Source organism: Choloepus didactylus, chromosome 6, assembly GCF_015220235.1.
Source record: "Choloepus didactylus isolate mChoDid1 chromosome 6, mChoDid1.pri, whole genome shotgun sequence".
NCBI lineage: Eukaryota > Metazoa > Chordata > Mammalia > Pilosa > Megalonychidae > Choloepus > Choloepus didactylus.
In genome coordinates this window covers 154,109,079-154,127,482 of record NC_051312.1, presented here as the reverse complement: position 1 = coordinate 154,127,482, position 18,404 = coordinate 154,109,079, and positions in this window count along the sequence as shown.

Here is an 18,404-nt window from a genome sequence, read left to right as displayed (position 1 = left end):
ACACCTGGGGGGCACACAGCAGTAAATAAGACCCACCCCATCCTTGCCCTGCTTGAACTTTGGTTTTGACAGGGAAGACCAACATTAAACAAGCTAATTATCTATGAGTCACAATTTTTATAACTACTATATAGCAGAAGTACTGCATATAACAAATGGGAACTTTCCTTAATGAGAGAGAAGAAAACTTCATAGAGAATATTATTTTAAAATCCTCACCCCCATTTTATAGATGAAGAGCTGCAGGCCCAGAGAGGTTAAGTAGGGGCCCTGATGTCACATAGCCATTCAACAGCAGAGCCAGGGTTGATCTGGGCAGTCCCATGCCAGGGCCAGTGTCTTTAACTGCCTTCTGTGCATCTGAGCTGGGGTGAGCAGTCATTTTGGTTGATGGTGGTGGTGGGTGCTGGGTTTGGCCAGTCAGATGCCACAGGAGGATGAGAGAAGGGTAGAGGTAGGAGAAGTCCTTACCCACCCTCCCTCCTATTCCTAGAGGTCAGGAATGCCTGCCTGCACCTTCCCTCTCCATTCCCATCTTCTCTTGCCTGCACATGTCAGGGAGGCAGAAGAAGTGGGTTAGACCTAACCAGACAGAGAAGAGGAGAGCAGTCTCAGGAGTGGCAAGTGTGAGGGTGCTGAGGCTGGGAGAGAAGCAGGGGTGAAGAAGTACAGAAAGGGCACCCTGGGTGAGAGGGAGAATGGGAGGAGGAGGGGCCCTGGAGGAGGCAAGGGCTAGACGATGCTGGTATTGGAGACCCTCTGATCAATTGGTCTTTGTCCTGGTGGGGGGTGCGGGGGTGATGCATGAGACTGGATGGATGGGGGTATGATGTGGGGAGAAGGGCATGGCCCTGGGATGGGGTAAAGGCTGGATGCAGGGGCCCGGGAAGGGTTCCCTGGGGGATTCAGGTCCCAGTTGTTGGTGGCCTGGATGGAGGTGGGAGAGGGAGTTTGGAGAGCTACGGATAGAGTTGGGCTAGAACTGGTGATGTGGGGAGAAGAATGCTTCTGGGGGTGCAGTTGGGTAGTGGTTCAGCCCTCTGTGAAGATACAGAGGCTTAGACTTGAGGGAGAGCATGAGTTTAGATCCCTGTGCAACATCCGGTGGGTGTCAACCAGGGCTGGCGCTGAGCTGGCATCAGTTGTGGAAGCCAGGACACTGTTGATGGTGCAGAAATGTATGTGCAAAGGCCCTATGGTAGGGCTGGCCTGGCATGCACAGGGCATTCTTCCAGTGGGAGGAGAGCCGTGGAGAAGGAGTAAGTGGGCCTTCCCATCAGCAGTTCTGGAGGTGACTTTCTCTTCCCAAGTCTTTGCTTGGGCTTCTTGGGGAGGCGAGGAGTAGGGCTGAGCTTTCCAGAGTCCACGGCGCTGCTGCAGAACACCTATGTGACAACCTGGCGGACGTGGGCGAGTCAGGAGAAAAGCTCCTTCCACACTGCAGCCTGCAGAAACCACCAGATGGCGCCATCTCCATGCAGAAACACATTTCCTGCAGGTGACCGCTCCTGTGAGTCAGATCCTGCAATGCAGGGACAGGTATAGATTTCAGTGCCATTTAGGAAGCCTAGACAGATGGAAGACCTTCGAGAATATTAGTTTAATTATGAATTCACTTCACAGCCACAGACATAAAATATATTGGGGGTATTAATTCAAATAAAATGTTCAGAGCTCTCATGCCCAGCTCTGTGCTTAGAGAACGGAGATGCCCAAGTGAAAATTCTGTCCTATCCTCTAGATGCTGAGTGTGACAGAGGGGACTGGTATGCAAATAATGCAAGACTGTATGGAAAATAAACCCAAAGCCTATAAATGGGAGAACAGAGAAGGAAGCAATTTTCTCTTTTTGAGAGCAAAGATCTCAGCAGCCTTCCCAGAGGAGGTGAGGCTGAAGCAGAGTTTCAGAGGTGCTGCCAGGAGCTGACAAGGAAAGAGGGGATTCTAGGCAGATAGGAGGGCATGGAGGCTGTGGGAATTGTGCATGGCTCCGGATGTCTGGGACACAGTGTGTGTGCATGGAGAGGGGAGGGGGAGGACAGGCGAGGCTGAGACGTGGAAGGTGGAGGCCCTGCAAGTGGATGAGTGAAGTTTGACTGGGGGTCCAGAGGAAAAGAGGGACAGAGAGAGCAGTGCTGATGAGGACAGGCTTCCCGGGGTGGGAGTGCCTGGGAACCTTCTGTCTGGTACTCTTACCTGGGGAAGCCCCCGTACCCTTTCTCACCACAAACATCTGGAGTTTGGGGAGAGAGGAACCTCCATTAATATTATTGCCACAGCTCCTGCAACCCAGGGTGGAAATGAAATCATTAAATGGCTCAAATGGAGTTTTGTTCTGTGCATGATTAACCCCAGGAGGGGAGTTTGGAAACAAATATGCCGCCTCTACCTGTATTACAGGGGGACTGAGCCACGGTAAATTACAAGAAAATCACTGGCAAATTTGGGACCAGTCAGCTGTGACCAAGCCATTTGTGTAGTTAAATGAAGCTGAAAGAGCTAATAAAGGCTTTGTGGTCATAGATCCCTCTGAGAGGGGCGGGCGTGAGGGTGGGTAGGTGGGCTGGAGAGCTGGCCCGGCTTGAGGCAGGTAGGGGCTTCCCTAGGACTTCTTGGTGGTGGTGGCGGTGGTGGTGGAGGAGAAGAGAGTCGGCCTGTCCTCATCATCCAGGTGCATGTAGTTTCTTACTTGGGACCCCATTAACTCTAGGCAGAGACAGTCACCCATACAGGAAACCATGCAAGACTGACTCCACTGGAAACGAGACGGGATGGGTTTCTCCACATCGGTGGGGGTGTAGGCCTTATGAGATTTTTCACAGCAGAGTCAGGGGCGGTGGGGACTTAAACATGGCTCCATTGAACGGACACCCTGGGTGGAAGACACTGTTCAAGCCTGTGGCTCCTGGGTGAGGGTGAGCATGTGTGTGTGTGTGTGTGTGTGTGTGTGTGTGTGTGTGTGTCACTGCCAAGTGTCTCTGGTCTACGGGTCAATGTAGGGAGGTTTCTGGACATAGATGGGAGGAGAGGGATGGGAATACAGCCACACCTATCAAGGACACTGGGGCAGCTCTCGGGACAGCCACAGCTAGCAGGTGGGGGGCAGTTTGGGGAGCCCTCCAGCTGAGGAGGAAGGGGGATGTCATAGAGAAATGGAGTAAGCAATGCGGAGACCTAGGCTATAGCATCCTCACCCCACGCACCACTTGCTGTGTGACTTTGGATAACTCGTTGGGTCTCTCTGGGTCTCTGCTTTCTCCCAAATGAAGGTTTGCCCGGCTCTGGGACCCGCAATCAGGCCGCTGCGTGCGGGTCGGGGTCAGGTAGCGCCCCGTCTGAATGACAAACCCAGGGCCAGCTGGGGACTGCGTCGCCCCAGCTTCCTTCTCCCGAGCGGGGGTCCCCCGGACGCGGGGAGTCCGGACGCTGCCCGGGGCGCAGCGGGGACGCGCGGGTGAACGATCAAACGGCGTTGTCGATGCTGTAGCGCCGGCAACAACGGCCTGCCTTTGGCTGCCTCTTTAAATCGTCGCGCCTACAGCTCTGAAACCCGGAGTATTTAATGTGTGCGGGATAGAGGCCCCTCGCCCCTGCACGTTGAGCTGCTTTTGCCGATTCCCTGCAGGCTGGAGGTTGGGGGCGCCGTGGACGGAGCTGGCGACCCCAGGACGCCGAGGCCGGGCAAGGGCACTATTCCGGGGCTCTCAAGGGAGCCCACCATGGTACCGGATTCTGCAGGGGGCCCGGGGTCCCCTGATGCGAATGGCGCGGGAAGGGGCGCCGCGGTTGCAGGGCGGAGCGGGCCCACCTGGTGCCTAGGCACCTGGGCGGGCGGGCACCTGATGGGGCGGGGCATCTGGGCGGGGAGCTGATTAACCTCCGCGGGAAAGCAGCGAGGCGGGGTTGATATTTCAGCGAGAGCGGGAAGAAGGAAAAAGAAAACACGAGAAAAAGAAAGCGACCCAGCCTCCGCCGACCAACCAAACAAATTGTTGAACATGTTTTCCAATTACTTGGCAGGCTCCAGAGCGATGCTTGAAATTCATTTTCCATCCTGAGAGGAGAAAAGCAAAGGCAAACAAAAGCAGCGGTTGTTCTTCCCAAGTTTAGGGAACTTTGCTCCCAGGCAGACAGAATGGGGCGGATGGGCCTGGGGTGGGGTGGGGTGATGGGAGAACATCCCGGATTCTCCAGAGATCCTCCCCTGCCTCTCTCCCCGCCCACCCGCATGCCCTCCCTCCCTCCCCCTGCTTAACTGCTCATTTTCGCAGCGATTGCCCTTGGGGATCCCGAGGCGTGGGAAAAACAAGGAGGGGATGCATTAATGCGGTAAGGTTCTCTCAAGGAGGTTGGAGCCCAAGGCCCTGTGGCCAGGAGGTCCCCAAGAGTGGAAGGGCTTTGAGGAAATGAGGGCCGCAGGTTGGGGCTGGGTGGGTGGGGAGCCATCCCTCCCACCTCCGTTTACTGTCCCCACCATTAGAAGGCATGCCCCTGGAGGGCAGGCTGTCCCTCTCGTTCACTCTTGTTCTCCCAGGCCTAAAACAGAGGCTGAGGTAGGCTAGTTCTGGGGTCTCTGCTGCCTTTTCAGGACCCTCAGTTTTGGTGTCTTCTGGATGGCCTGGGGGCCCTGGGAAATGAAGGCAGAATGGGTCACATAAGGGAAGGCGATGGCAGAGCAAAGAACAAGTCATGCTAGTGCCTGCCTTGCGATTACGACTCAGTAAGAAAATGCACGTGGCAAAGAGGCTGCACTTAACAGAGGTGTGTGCGTGTGTGTGCGTGTGTGTGTGTGTGTGTGTGTGTGTGTGTGTGTGCTTTTTCTGGGAAGTAATATAAATGCTAGACCTCAGCTTCTGCAGTTGCACTGGTTGCGCTGGATCCTGGCTCCACCATTTAGTGGCTGTGTGACCTTGAGCAAGTGGTTTACTGTCTCTGATTCAATTTCTTGGTCCTTGTGAGATGAACCCTGTAAACTGTGCAGGGTGTGCCTTTGCTAAATGCTCACCCAGTTGAGTGGGTGAGTGGCATCGGCTGTGCCCAGACTTTTCTGACATGATGTGTGGATTGCTATTACACGTCTCATTCAAAAAATGCTCTTGTGAGCCCTTGGCAGTGGGAGTTGGTGACCTTGTCAATCTGTAAAGAAATATTCAGCCACTGCTTATGCTGGATGGACAAACATTATGGATGCCTAGAAAGATGCTGGGGACAACAGATGAATATGAAATAAACCCCAAATTGTCAGGGGTGCATTTGGGGGAAAGTTACACTTAGTTAAGCCGGGGTGTGCACCTCTTTGAGAGAGCTGAGAAAGTTTGCCTGGAGGAACCAGAGTGCCAGCTCTGTGGGCCCTGACAACCCGGCTGGACTCCCTGACTTCCTGCACACTCTGAATAGCCCCTGCCAGCCCCACACATAGGTAGACTCTTGGGGAGGAGGCTTCTTTGGGCCTGTGGGCCTGCTGAGAGGAGGCTCTCCTTCCCCTGGTCTCCAGCTCCCTTGGGGTCTGGGGAGAGAGGCCTGGACAAGGGCTGGCCAGGAGGGAGGGTGGTGTGGCATGAGATGACCAGCAGATGGTGCTGTTGATCCAGTCCTGCAGGGGCCGGCCTCTAGATGGTGCCCCCCACCCTCCACCCCCAAGCTGTTTGTTGATTTCTCAGATATTTTTCACCACATACACTGTAAACAAGCCAGCAGCATGCTCCCATTAGCATCTGCAGTTAGCTCTTGTGCATGTCCCCCTGGTGGGGCAAGTTCCTTTGCCTGGTTTGGGAGGGGGCAGAGGACAGGCCTTAGTTTATTGGGGACTAGGGGCTGCAGGCAGAGGCCACCCCACAAGGGCATATTCCCTTTATGCACACCCCATGGACTTCTCCAGCCAGCCAGGCTACTCTGTAAGGAGGGGTAGGTGGGAACACACAGGGCTGGTCAGGGCCCTGTGTCCTCTTTATGCAGTGCAGGGAGTGAAGCCAAGCTTCTCAGCTTTCCTGGGCGTCCACATCCCTGCGAGGGTCTTGCTGCAGATGCAGGTTACTGGGCATCACCCACTCTTTTTGACTGGTAGGTTTAGAATGGAACCTGGGAGCCTGCATTTTTATCTATCCCTTCCAGGTAAGGATTCTGCAACAGCGGGTCCACAGGTCACGTGGTGAGACATGCTGGGATGAAGAAATGATGCCTCTCTAAAGCAAAGAGAACTTGGCATTGGAGAGTCAGCTCCAGGGAGAGAAGGTTTTGCTCCCTTCAGCAGCTTCGCTCACCTGGTGTGTGGGAGCACCTTTTGCCAGTTACATCTGGGGTAACTGTTTCTGCTTTGGTCCAAGATAGTTAACGAAAGGAATATGAGCAGAGAGGGAAGCAAGTTTGTAGATAATTTGGTTTTGTATTAGTCCGTATTCTTGTTCAACGCAAGCCCATTAGATCCCGCCTTTCCCAGCCGTCATGCCCGTCCTTGTATCCTCCCTGGAGGGCGTTGGTTCTGCCTGGGAGTGGCCTTTCCCAGGGGTCTCAGCAGGATAACTTCTTCATGCCCCTTGCAGAAACGTGCATGCAAGGAGCAGGGGCTGTAGTGTGGGGGCGTTTTGTGACCCCGGGTATCCTAGCACCAGCATCAAGAGATGCCTTGTGAGGAGAAAGAAGAAAGAGTCTTGCTTCCCTTTGAGTTTGGACAGTGTCAGCTCCTTTTGTCCCAGCCCCTGACCAACATCTTGGGCAGCCAAGCTGGAGGCAGCTGACCTGGTCCTGAGGCTGTTTGGCCTGTGCCCTTGGCTGTCCTGTCACCTGTGAGGTAGTGATAGTCTTTTCTCTGAGTTGTTATGTCATTAAATGAACACCGTGTGTTGTCTCTAGGGTGGTACCTGGAGCAGATCTGTATCCCATAGAAGTAATCTAATCCCAGCATCACCCCATGCCCCTTTTCTCCAATGAGAAGAGACACATCTTTGGGGGAGTCATTTAAGGTCTAGACTCAAGCTTACCTCCTGGAAAATATGGGACTGTTGAAACTTCTTCACCCCAAATTGGTCCTGGCCAAATTTGGCAGAAGGGGCTGGAGCAAGGAGGAGTGTTAGAATTTGACTGACACTTTTACTCCACCCTTCTTTGGGGGCTGGCCAAGTCCTGGATGCTCCATTGTCCTTTGCTCTGCCCTGTCCTTTAGACCTGCTTTGTCGTGCATCACCATGTTGGGTTTCAGCAGTGGGTCATGGGCATCTGAGCTTGGGAGCCACCAGGACCTGGCACATGGGAGATACTCAATAAATTGTGTCTAATGGCTGTGTGGCCTTGGGCAAGTCACTGCACCTCTCTGAGCTCATCATAAAACAGGAATGAGAATATCTGTGTGTCAGGCTTTTTTTAAGAGAGAGGAAAGGTACCCATAGCATCTAGTAACAGGCTGCACACTTGCTAAGTGTTCCCTAAATGTACATCTCTGAAGGGAGGATAGATTTTTCTTGCTTCACGCTCTTGGACTTTTTCATCAAAAAAACTACATTTCAATCTAGGCATCCACTGTCTCCTGCTTTGAAGGAGAAGGGAAGAGGCTCAGAGAGAATGTTGTCAATGAAGACAAACTCCTGATGGGTGGACATTGCATTGCTTTCCTTTCCATGGCTAAAGAGGAGAACTCCCTACCAAGCCCTGAAACCTGAGACCCCTCCCAGTTCCAACCCCGGAGGCTTAAGGAAGCACAGTTTGGACAACTGATGGATTCCCTTACTCTGTAAGCAACTAGCAGATAGGATGGTGTGTATGTAAGCCTTTTTGGATTTTTCCACTTCCTAGATGGTGGTATGTAAGCCTTTGTGCATTTCTCTATTTAAGAGAGCTGTTTTAGATGAGGAAGCATCTCTAGATTCACCTACCCATGCTCCACCTCCTGCAGGTCACTAACCTCTCCTAGACAGGTGAGGACCTGTTTCTCTGCCATGTTCTGGGCTCTTCTGGGGGCTCCACTTGAGTAGCTTCTATTTATTTAGGCGGGAACACCCTATCCCTGTTCTCTGCTTTGAACCTCTCCTCATCTTTAAGGTTGTGCTCCAATGACACATCTTCTGCAGAGTGATGGCTCTTTTCCCCTTTTTCCCAGCTCTCCAGCAGGAATCGTTTTCATTTCCACATCTCACTGTCTGTATCTGTCTTTAGCATACTTTCTTTTCACATTATATTTTTAAATAGCATTTTTTTTTTCATTTATGGGCTTGCCAGATTCACTAGATTGGAAGATGCTGTAGGGCATGATCGGGGTCTTGTCCATCTTTATTTAGTGGGTGCTCAATACACGTTGAGATGATTCAGTGTAGCCTAAACCACCTCATTGAAATTCATGCCAGTTCTGTCTCACTGTGTTCTAAGGCTCAGTTAGGAAACCATCTCTGTTTCCCAATACTTATATCTTTCCCTGGCTCCCCCTTCCTAACCTCTATCAATATCCGTGCTTACTCCGAGCTGCAAACTGTGAGTTTTCTACCGGGATAGGAATTCTTTTGTGGGTGGGATGAGGCGTCTCTGAAATGAACCCTGGCTGTAGGAAGCATCTTTCCAAAGATTTCTCTGTGGTGGTTCCTATAGTGGTTGACAGCTTCAGGGTCGGTCCTCTGGGATTGCAGTTTATACTTATTACTGACCTCAAGGTCTTCTGAGGGAACGTGACGGGTGAGAGAAAGGACAAGCCCAAAACAGCTTTCACAGACTTCCTCCCCTTGTGTATCTCTCTCTTTATCCCCATCTATCTCTTTATCTCTGTCCATCAACCAATCAATCAATCAATCATCTGTCTACCTATTTATCTGTATCATCTCTATTGTTGGGCTTCGTTTCCCAGCTGCTAAAACAACCACCATAAATGGGTTGGCTTAGACAATGGGAATTTATTGGTTCACGGTTTTGAGGTGAGGGGAAATCCAAAATTGTAGTGTCAGCAAGGCGATGCTTTCTCCCTAAAGATTGTGGTGTCTAGGGCTCCTTGGGGATCCTCAGCTTTCTCATCACATGGCGGTGCACGTGGTGGCATTGTCTCCTTTCTATTCCAGATTCCTTTGACTCCAGCTTCTGCTCTTCCTTCATAGCTTTCTCCCTCTGACCTGCTCTATAAGGACTCCAGTGACAAGATATGACCCATCAGTTGGCCACACCTAAACTAATAATAACATCTTCAAAAGGTCCTAGGTTCACACCCACAGGAATGGAACTAAGTTTAAGAACATATTTTGCTGGGGTATGTAAGTCAACCTACCACTCTGTCTATCTACCTATCTGTCTATCCTATGTAAATTGTTTGTCTATCTAGTCTATGTAACGTCTTATCAGCCTATCTACCTATCATCTATCTTTCTATATATATATCTAATATATCTAATTTGTATATCTGTCCATCTATCTATCTACCTATCTATCCTTTGTAAATTATCTAGTGTATGTAAATTGTTTGTCTGTCTGTCCATCTACCTGTCATCGATCTTTCTATATATATCTAATCTATCTACCTATCTATTTATCATCTACCTATCCTATGTAAATAGTTTGTCTATCTATCTAGTCTGTGTAAATTGTTTGTCTGTCTACATACCTATCACCTTTCTGATAGGTATTTGTCTATCTATCTATTTATCTGCCTATCTACCTATCTGTCTGTCTATCTATCTATCTATCTATCTATCATCACCTCTCTATCTACCTTTGACAAATCTCACCTCCAGCATCACAGTCCCCATCAGGGTGCTTACCTTGTTTCTAGGAGTGAAACCTCACACACCTATCATGAGAATAGTACAAAATAGAGCAGACATAAGTGAAACCACATCTCTTGCAGCTGAGCTTGTGGAGAAATGGCTTCCTCTGTCACTACAGGATCCAGTCAATTGATGTCTTTGACCATCAGGGTCCTCTTTGTATCATGGCCACCCTGAAACGTATCTATTCAGAGTTTATGTTTTGATGTGGTAGAAAGAGGGTCAAACTTGGAGTCTCAGCTCTATTACAGCCTAGTTGAATAATCAAGGGCAAGTTGCTTAATATCTTTGAGAGTCATTAAAACATATATAGATATAAAATACATATATTGTCTATAGTTCATGTTATATATACTTCACATATGTATAGTTCATGTGTATACATAGATCATGTATATATATGTGTACTTCAGTTATATATCTATTTTCAAGTATATATAGTTCATGTGTATATATATATAAAATTCATATATTAAATGGTTCAGGTATATAAATGGTGCATGTATATGTATATATATATATAGTTCAGGTATAAGTATAGTCATGTATATATATATTTCATGTGTATATATAGTTCGTGTACATACAGTTAATGTGTGTTCATATATATAGTTCATGTGTGTGTGTGAACTATAGATTTCCTGCCTACTTATAGCATGAATGGCAGATCATATGACTATAGACTGAGAATGGGCTCTATAAACTGTGAGGTATGATATAAACGCGTTCCCTGGGGACAAGGACTGTGAGTAACTTGTTTACAGCTGTACTTCCAACAGCAGGCACATGTGGGAATTCACAGATGAACCCACGAAGGCCACCGGGAAGGGTCCGAGCTGGACGCCAGCTTATGGGAGCAGGATGAGACGACAGAGGCTTAGCGTCTTTTTTTTCCCAGGACATGTTAAGGGTTAAGGGAAAGCTTGGTGTGGCGAACAGTTTTTTGGAGTCGCGCAAATCAATAAATTTGCTTGGTCCCTGCTTCAGCAGTTGGAATGACAAAGAATAGAGAGAAGACCAGGTGAATCGCAGTGGGGCTATGCTAGAGGAAGAATGGGGCTCCCAAGGAGCGATAGTATCAGGTTACTTTTGGTGCCAAGTAACAGAACACATAGTGGACCGTGGCTTAAGAAGCAAGCCCTACACTCATCTCACATCACAGCTTCCAGGACTGGGCTACAGTCCAGTGATGACACTGAAGGCTGGCCTCTTTCCCTTCTCCCTGCACCTTCTACACACCCACTCTGCCTCCTCAGGTGTGCAGGCTGAGGCTGTAGGATGGCTGCCCAGCCCCAGGTACCGTGTCAACCCACAATGGCAGCCCAAGCAGGGAGGTAAGGGGAAGAGGCAAAAAAACCTTATTTTGGGGCTGTTGTTTCTTTACATCTGGGGGAAATATTTCCCCGAAGCTTCAGCAGAGTCCCCTTTCAGCTCACTGGTCAGAAGTGGTAAAGGGAAATTTGGGTTTCCATGCACGGCCTAGACCAGTGATGATGTATCCTGGGGGCTGTCTGGGCACAATGGGATTCTGCTCCAAGGAAGAAGGGGAAACAGCTGCCTGTTACATGCCCCAGGAAGGAGACGGTTCATAGGGCTGGGGATGGCCTAGGAGTGCAGTCTGCTCACTGCCCCATTTGGACACTGCCTTTCACGTCCCTTTGATCGGAATCTGCTGAAGGGGAAGTGAGGAGTGCCATAGCAGGAATGCTGACATAGTTGTGAGCAGCCCTGGACGCCAGTTTCCTCTGGGGCAGAGACTTGTTTGGTGACTTCAGTTGATTAATTTCTCCGAGCCTCTTAAAATTTTTTTGAGGGTCATATATTTGCTGGACCTAATTCACAGGGTTAAACCTCATGATGATGATAATAATTATAATAATCGTGATAGCTAACATCTGAGCATTTGCGATATAATCAATTATCTCATTTAATTCTCAAAACCAACTATGATGTCGGTGCTATCCTTACCACTTGTTACAGAGGATGAAACTGAGATGTGGAGAGGTTAAAAATCTGGCACAAGATCATATAGCTTGTAAATGGAGGGACTGAGAATTTAGCTTAGATTTCCTGACTCCTAACCTGTGCATCTAACCATTAAACACACTGCATCTCAGAATCTGATATTATAGTGAGGAGCAAATGGAATAACAGTGATAATTCCTGCAGCCATGTGTTGAGCATGTTTTATTTGCTGGGCAGTGATGTTACAGCAGTGAATAAAAGGAAGTCCCTGCTCATACATCCTAGTTGGGAGAGAGAGTAGTCAATAAGCAAATTTATAGATGTACAGATGAATGAATAGATGGATGATAGATAGAGATGATAGATGATGTTTATAGATGACAGATGATAGATACAGATAGATAAATAAATAGATAGAGGTGAAAGATGATAGTGATAGACAGACTGGGTAGTAATGAATCTTTGACAAACAGTGAAGCTGAGGAGTTGACACTCGAGGAGGGACCGAAATGAAGTGAGGACATGTGTCATAGGTGTCTGGGGAAGAGGGCCTTGCCAGAGTGGACAGTAGGTGCTCAAACCCCGAAGCAACAGTGGGCTTGGTATGTCCAAGAGACAGCTGCTGGGGCTGGAGCAGAGTGTGCAAGGAGAAGAGAGTGCTAGGAAGTTGCAGCCTGAATTGAGAGATGTTAAGGAGCTTGCACAAGGTCACATGCCTTGTGACGGTGGAGCCAGGACCCAAGGCAGGTGGGTTGGGACCCATAGTCCACGCATGGGAAAGGCTTGGAGGCAGAGTCACTGCATGAGGGAAATAGATCAATCTCTGCTGTGTCATCCTAGAAGTAGGAATGTGCTCTTACCTCCACTCAGATCAGGGGACTTGTATTTGTTTGGAGAGCCAGTGGTTCTTTGTGAGTAATGCTCTACAGGCTCAACTAGAGACACTGCATGATCATCAAGATCTAGAGCAAGAAAGCCTCGATTCAAGTCCCTGCTCAGACATTTGCCAGTGAGTGTGACCCATGTGACATTTATGTAGTCAGTCCTTCATTCTTTCATTCAACATTTATCTAATTCCTATTAACTGTTGTTTTGGTTGCTAAAGCTGCCAGAATGCAATGTACCAGGAATGGACTGGCTTTTAACAATGGGGATTTATTAGCTTACAAATTCACAGTTCTAAGGCCATGAAAATGTCCCAATTAATGCACCAAGAGGATGATACATTCTCTGAAGATGAGTTACCTGTGAGCTTGGGGTCCTCTGTCAGATAGCAAGGCACATGGTGATGTCTGCTGGTCCTTCTTTCCCAGGTTTCCTTGCTTCACCTTCTGGCTTCTCCATCTGTGGCTTTTTCTCTACACTTCTCTAGGAGTTTCTCTCTATTTCATCGCTTAGCTTTGGTATGTGCTTTATCCTCTTATAAGAGGACTCCAGTACGAGCACTAAGACCTGCCTTGAATTGGATGGGTCACATCTTAATTGAAATAACCTAATCAAAAGCTCTCACCCACAATAGGTCTGCACCCACAGGAACAGATTAAAAGAACATAATCTTTTCTGGGGTACACACAGCCTCCAAACTTCCGCACCTGTGGTGCTGGATGTTCGTGCTCATGGGTCCTACGAAGCAGTATGCATGAGTGGGAAGGTGATAGTGAAGATGCATTTTGAGTGGAAAAGGGCCATCAAAGAGAAGAACAGAATGCTCTTGTAATTGCAGACCTCATCCTGTCTAGGTATTGGAGGAATCACCACCCAAGCTGAGCACAAGGATACACAGGGGTAAGCTGGGCGGTGGGGTGTAGAGGTGCACTGGAAAGAAGCAACAAAGACCCCGAAGTGGAAGTGAGCTTGGCACCTTTGAGGAAGAGAAGGGACGGCATTGTGCCTGAAGCATGGATGGTGAAGGTGAATGGACCGGAGGAGCCCAGCAGGGTCCCTGAGCAGGAGTTGGTCTTTCTCCTATGGTAAATGTTTAAGGCAGCAGCAGAATGACATGACCAGCTTTGCATCCTGAAGAGTCTCGTGGCTGTCTCTGTGATCTGTTTTCTCATCTGTAAAGCGAGGTCCATGACTATGCTGCAAACCTCATACGATATTGTCATGATCAAGTAAAATGCTTGAAAAAAAGGCCACTTAAAGCTTGGATGCATGACAGAAACACAAGCTGCTATTGCAATAATTTGGCCCTCTCCTGACTGTTGAGTGAATTTCCATTTTTCCAGGATAGTGGCCAGGTAACAGTCTCCAACTGTGAAGAGTGCTTTTCTCATGGATTGCACTGCTTATTCCTCACACCCAACCCTGAGTGGTTAGAAATATGGTTATCCCCACTTAAAAGGAAACTGAGGCACAGAGAAGTCAGAAAAGTTGATACATACAACTAATGAGTGATGGAGATGAGATGTCAACTCAGATTTTGGATATGAAATTCAGTCCCTGGAAAGAGGATGCCAGGTGTTTATGGAGGTGCGATATGGGGAAGTGGAGTGGAGATGTTAAGATATGGAGTTGAAATGGACTTATTTAGAGTAATAGCATTTCCTGTTGTTATGTTGTTATGCTCATACACGTAATCCCTGGAAAATAATGCAACATATAGATGGTACATATTAACACACAATAACAATTACTGATTATGTATTTGAATGTGGTTAAAGAGGGACATTTTAGGTTGTATATGTGTTACTAGAATAAAATTTAAAAAAATCCATAGGACTGCACAACAGTAACAGTAGTTAATAGTACCATTATAAATATGTTCTTCCATCAGTTGTAACAAATGTACTACACTAATGGCAGGTTAATAATAGGGTGGTATATGGGAACTCTGTATTTCATGCATGATTTTTCTCTAAACGTACAACTTTTCTAATAAAAATATGCTGAATATACTCTAGGAAGAAGCCAGCTCTGACACAGAAGGCTTAGGAAAATAAGACTAAGTCACACCATACCAACTGATAGCAATTAAGTGCAGATGACAAAAGAATAATATAGTTCAACTAGGATCCAAGAGCCTGGCTCCAGCCATGGTAGTAGTCACTGAGGGGCATCTCATCCCACAGTGGGGAGGGGTGGAGGGGATGAGACCTCCATCCTTCAGGAAAAGCACCCACTTCCCCAGAAACAGTTCTTAAGAAGTCTGGGGACTTCTAGGACTGCTCAGGAAGGGCAGAAGCTAGCTGCCAGGAATTTCTAGCAGAGGGCTCAACTAATTTTAATTTCACCCTGAAACCCCATCAGTCTACACCCTAACACTTCCAAGGAGTTCCTGGAATTCTTTGTAAACTATAAGTCTTTATGGCTTCTGCTTCTGCAAGTGCCCATTGGATGATGGGAATCCTGCAAAGAACATTTTCAGAGAGGTCACCTAAGGCAGCCCCCAGCCTCCAAACTAGAATCGTCTCTACTTGAGCCAAATGGGTGACCAGCCCGTTCCTGAAGGTCTCAGGAAAGGAGCTCTGGGGCCTTTGTTATTTTTTTCCTTGCCACGTGGTCTCTGCTGAACTGGAGGCTCATGTGTCCCCCTTAGTCATCCTTCATCACCTGCTCTGGCTTTGGACCATCTCAGACAAGTTCGTGGATGCTGCATTGGCACGATTCAGGGCGAGAAGGAGGAGAAAGAGGGAAGGGGTCAGGACCTTGGAGAGCAACATGGGACCAGGACACTGGGGCTGCATCCCAGGCGTGCTTTTATCAGCATTATCATACAATATTCCCAGCCTGCTTTGTGTTTGTTTTGCATTTTATCAATACCACAAGCGGATCCTGCTGCCCCTTTCTGCGGTTTTATTAATATTGCCCTCTGATCTATGGGCAGCTGCCATACTTTATATTCCAACCCCATTCCAGCTTCTCCAAACTCAGACACCATGTTTAATTAGATTTTTCTCCCTGGCTCGGGCAAACAGAAATTGAACTCCCAGTATATCTTTATTGCTCCGGAGCTGGTGCCTGACAGAAGCAGACAGCTCTCTTCCCTCTCTGGCTTCCTCTGCCTCACCCCCTCCATCCCCAACTTTGACATTAATATTCCAATGCAAGCCCACTTCTAAGTTCAATCTTTGGTCCCCAAATCTGAAATTCATCCTCATGCAACTTTGCTGCCATTCAAAGGGAGAATGAGCCTCTGTTTTTACTGCTTAAGCTTTTTATGTCTTCCTCTAGACTTGGGGAGTGGACAGGACTGTTGACAGGGAAGTTTGGGGAGCAGGGGTAAGCAGCTTTGTGTTCAGAGGAGGCAGCGGTGGGAGATGGGGGTGGGGTGGGAGAGGTGTCTTGATCTATAGGGAAGGCTGAAGGCCCATTCTGCCAGAAAACTGGAAGTGAATTAAATGTCCTTTCAAGACTATATGACTCCACCCTTGGAATAATTCATTGAAGACTCTTTGGGAAAAATCACTTACTTTTCTGTTACCATTTTTTCCAGCTTGTAAAATGGGGCTGGACACAGAATTGGCCTTTATTAAAGTTATGACAAATGAAGACATATAATTTCACTTTCTGTTACCTGAATGCGAATTGAGGGAGAGGGGTTAAAAGAGAGCCCCCGAGAACACAAGGACAGTAAGCCTGGGCCAGCTTTCCTTCTGGACAGGAGTTGGGGTGCCTGGGGTCCAGCTGGGGAACCCCTTGCCTTCCTGAGACTTTGCCCATAGTGCCTGGGACCTAGCAGGTCCAGGGAAATGTTCCTTTATTTTTTCTCTCCAGCTACCTTCCTACCCTCAGCTCCTTCATCAGTTAAATGGGGGGTAATGACAGCTGCCCTGTCCACTACCATAGCTTTGCAGCTCACATAAAACCAGGGGTGGGAATGCGTTTCATAAGCTGTAAAGCTCTTCATTAACATCAGGCATTACCACTCACAGTTAAATCTTGATTTGTAATTGCTTTTGAAAGAGAACAGGGTGTGGGTAATGTAGAACAGAGGATAATAAAAATTATTTTTATTTGACTTTGAAATGATTTTTTTATTTTCTTTATCCAGGAAATTTACCACTATAATTAGTTTACATTGCCTGTGCACTTAGAGTGTTATCTGAAGGGATTTAGGCTGTCATGAAAGAGAGAGAGAGAGAGAGAAGAGAGAGCAAGGAGCAGAAAGGGTGGTTTATCCAGATCCCTTGCATACTCTTTGAAACAGCTTCACACCAAGCATGGAAATCACCGTTTACATTAAATCACACCGTATGTGCAAGTTTAAGTGTGTGAGCAGGTGGAGCTGCCACTGGTCCTTCAAGGGCAGGCAGGGCAGGGGTCAGGAGGGGTATCGATGGGGTCTCTGAGCTGCCTCCACTGCTGACGAGGGAGAAGGGGCCTCCGAGGGACAGCCTCTCCTCAGACCCAGATGGTCTCTCTGGCCCTGCCCTGGCCACCCCTGGTAGCCGTGGGAGGGGTGCTGCTGCCTGTTGGGACAGCCATGGGGCAGTGCGTGACAGTGACACGTGAGGGGACAGCGAGACAGCACCAGAGCCAGTGGGAGGGGCCTTGGGTTGCAGCGGAAAGGCCTTGGCTCTGGGTTGGAGCTCCTGCTGCACCACCTATTAGCAAGGGGCGTCTGGTAAGTTCAGAATCTCTCCTAGTCTCGGTTTTGTTATCTCATCTGAGGGAACGTGATGCCTGTTGAGGATTAAAGAACAGCACATCAAAGCCGATGGAAGAGGGAGGTACTTGCCCCAAATGATGTCTGTACTTGTCCATGTCTTCCCTCTCTCCTCAGGGTCAGGGCTTGAGATGTTCCAGGGAAGCTGATTTGCATCCCGCTTCTGAGCTCTGATTAACTCAGAGTGTGCTGTTAGTAGCTCAGGGGAGGTGAGTGTTTGAGCCCATGGCAAAAGTGAAGGCCTTCTGAGAGCACCTGGAGCAGCAGCTGCAAACTTCATTTTATTAGCATGCTGTTACCTTTTTATTTCTTCAGACAGAAGTCTTACTTGGAAGCCCAAAGATATATAACAAAAGCAGGACAATTCTGTTTGTCTTTGAGGATGCTGTCTGGGACCATGTCTGCTTAGCCTGCAGGCCCTGTTGCAGAGTGCTAGGATTCCATGGAATGCAATTGGAAAACTCCCAATCTAGAGCGATCTACCTTAAGGGGAGTCACGTGACTTGCTCAGATCACAAGGGAGGTTAGTGGCATAGCTGATTCTAGATCTATATCTAATCCAGGCCTCGTGACCCAGGATCTCTTGGCAGAGGAGCTCTTGGAATCCCCCCCTTAGATTGGGTTGATGCTCAGATTATGTATGCAAACACTAGATGTTCCTACGTTCCAGTAGCTTAGTGTAATAGAAGTCTATGTCTTGCTCACGTATCGGTCTGATAGAGAATTTTTGATCACCAGATGGCATTCCATCTCATGGTGGTTCAAAAACCCAAGGTTTCCCACCATGTAGTTCTGAGGCCCCCTCAGGCCTTGCTGCCTCTTTGCCCAGATGGTGGAAAGGGCATGAGAGCAAGGAGCAGGTACAGATACTTCTTTAAAGCTTTGTACTGGAAAAGGCACCCATTACTACTTTCACTTGTGCTTCAATTCTAGAGCTCTTGTGGAGGCCACATTTAATCTTAAAGGAGACCAGGGTTTTAGTTTCCTGGGGCTACCTGATGTAACCATGTTTATTGGGGTGGCTTAGAACAACAGAAGTCTGTTGTTTCACAGTTCTGGAGGCCACAAGTCCAGAATTTGTAGGGAAGAATTTCTCCTTG